Source organism: Peromyscus maniculatus, chromosome 10, assembly GCF_049852395.1.
Source record: "Peromyscus maniculatus bairdii isolate BWxNUB_F1_BW_parent chromosome 10, HU_Pman_BW_mat_3.1, whole genome shotgun sequence".
Classification (NCBI taxonomy): Eukaryota; Metazoa; Chordata; class Mammalia; order Rodentia; family Cricetidae; genus Peromyscus; species Peromyscus maniculatus.
In genome coordinates, this window is record NC_134861.1 from 6,987,347 (window position 1) to 6,989,645 (window position 2,299).

General features: G+C 43.7%; 1 pseudogene; it reads right to left on the reverse strand.

Moving 5' to 3' along the window:
• Window positions 1–283: 283 nt before the first annotated feature.
• LOC107400661 (nucleolar and spindle-associated protein 1 pseudogene) lies at window positions 284–1,344 on the reverse strand (annotated as a pseudogene).
• Between the last annotated feature and the right edge of the window lie 955 nt (window positions 1,345–2,299).

Here is a 2,299-nt window from a genome sequence, read left to right on the forward strand (position 1 = left end):
ACGTCCCTCTCTGTTCATGCTTGGCTCCTTCTGTTCCTCCATGCTCTGGAGATGAGGGTTTGTAAGTTTTCCCGGGGAAGCTAACTCTGCTTACACATACATTCCGAGAAGTGTTCTCTTTGGATTGCCCCCAAGCCTTCAGCTTTCCTCTGTGTGGCTTGTAGTTGTGGGGATGAGACAACCTTGCTTTGAGATCAATTGCTGGTTTCTCAGAGGGTCTGGAGCCTGTGTTGTTTCAGCTGTCAACTTGAATGGTAAGAATCGCAGGAGAAATCCTCAGGGGTCTGTAACTTGGGTGTCCTGAACAGAGCCTGCCCTTCTGAAAGCACTCCCAGGTAGGGTCGGTCACAGATGGAGACTTGCTGGCTGGAGGCATGGTCAAGTGGACCCTAATGTTCATTATCTTTAGAAGCAGCTGTGAACCCGACATTCATTTTAGTTGCGGAAAGCACAGAGTGAGCATCTGACCCTTTCAGCCACAAAGTACCATGACTTTGAGGGCCATGGGGCTGGCCTTGTGACAACTGCGGCCTGTCAGGAGCACAGGACAGTCTTCCTCTCGGTGGAACTGGGGCCACTATCCCTACTGTCGAGCGGCTTCAGTTCTTTACGTGTTCTACAGTGTAGACATCAACTGATTCCATTTTGTTAAAACGAGCCTCATGAAGCCTCTTAAGTTTGGTGTAGCGGCTGCAATTTTTTTATTGTTCCCAAGTTTGGAAAGCCCATCTGTGCAGAGAGACCTCTTTGAATCTTTATGTCCTTTAATCTCACTTCTTTCTGAGGAAGCTGCGCTTGGGTCTCCTTGGCTCTGCTCTGGCAGAGAAAGAACTCTTGTGGTAGTTCTGAGGACTTGATTTTCCTGCTTTTCTTGATTCTGGAATGTAGTAGGATCACTTCTTTTTACCTCAGAATGATCCTGTGAGTTAGGAATTCCATGGCCTGTCTTGTACTTCCTCATTTTGATGACATGACCAGCTGGCTCCCTCTCAGCTTGCTCCTCCCTGTTAATATCTCAGTCTCCTCACAGGAGACTGCAGAAGGCTGACTTTCATCCTGTTTTTTTTCTTTCATTGTTTCTGGATTCAGGTGGGCTTTCAGGGCTCTGAACAACTTGTCTGCCCTCAGGTTAGCCTGAGGCCCAGCCTTTGACTAAATTCTGCAGGTCACTGTATTTGAAGGAGTCCAGCTCCTCTGCAGAGGGGGGTTCTGCAATCCCAGTGACACCCAGAAAACAGCACAGTTCAAAACTAGTGCCACCTGAAGGTTGACAATCCAACATTTATATTCAGTTTAAATGAATACTCCTTTTTCTGATTTCTTTTCCTTCCTTCCTTCCTTCCTTCCTTCCTTCCTTCCTTCCTTCCTTCCTTCCTTCCTTCCTTCCTTCCTTCCTTCCTTCCTTCCTTCTTTTTTTCTTTTTTCAAGACAGAGTTTCTCAGTGTAGTTTTGGTGCCTGTCCTGGATCTCGCTCTGTAGACAAGGCTGGCCTTGAACTCACAGAGATCCACCTGGCTCTGCCTCCTGAGTGCTAGGATTAAAGGCATGTGCCACTACCACCCAGCTTTTTCTGATTTCTTAATGTAGGCACGTAGAACTATAAACCCCCTTCATAAGACTGCTTTCATTATGTCCTATGGACTTTAGTATGTTGTATTTTCATTTTCATTTGGGTTTAGGTATGTTTTGAGTTCCTTCATGATTTCTTCAATGACTAATTCATTATTCAATAGTATGTTGTTTAATATCCACCAATTAAAGCATATCCTCCAGTTTTTCTTGATCTGTTTTATTTCACTGTGATTGATAAAATACAATGAATTATTTCAATTTTGCTACATTTGTTAAGACTTGCTTTGTGTCCTAACAGTATAACTGATTTTGGAGAAAGTTCCATGGGCTGCCAAGAATATGTATTTTGAAGTGTTTTGATAGGATGATTGGTAGATGTATATTAAGTCCATTTGCCCTGTGATGTCACTTATTTCAGATGTTTCTCTGGTTTTTGCAGGGAATCGCCTGCTGTGAGAGTGAGCTATTGAAGTTACCCACTATTGTGCTGGAACTAACCTGTGACTTTATGTCTAGCTGTATTTGTTTAATGAAACCAGATGTCCCTGTGTTTGGTGCTTATGTTTAGAATTGCAATGTCCTCTTGATGGATTGTTCCCCTTGGTCAGTAGAAGGTAACCTTCTTTAACACTTTTTTAAATTTTTCACTATTATTTATTTTTCCAGACAGGATTTCTCTGTACAACAGCCCTGGCTGTCCTGGAACTCACTCTGTAGACCAGGCTGG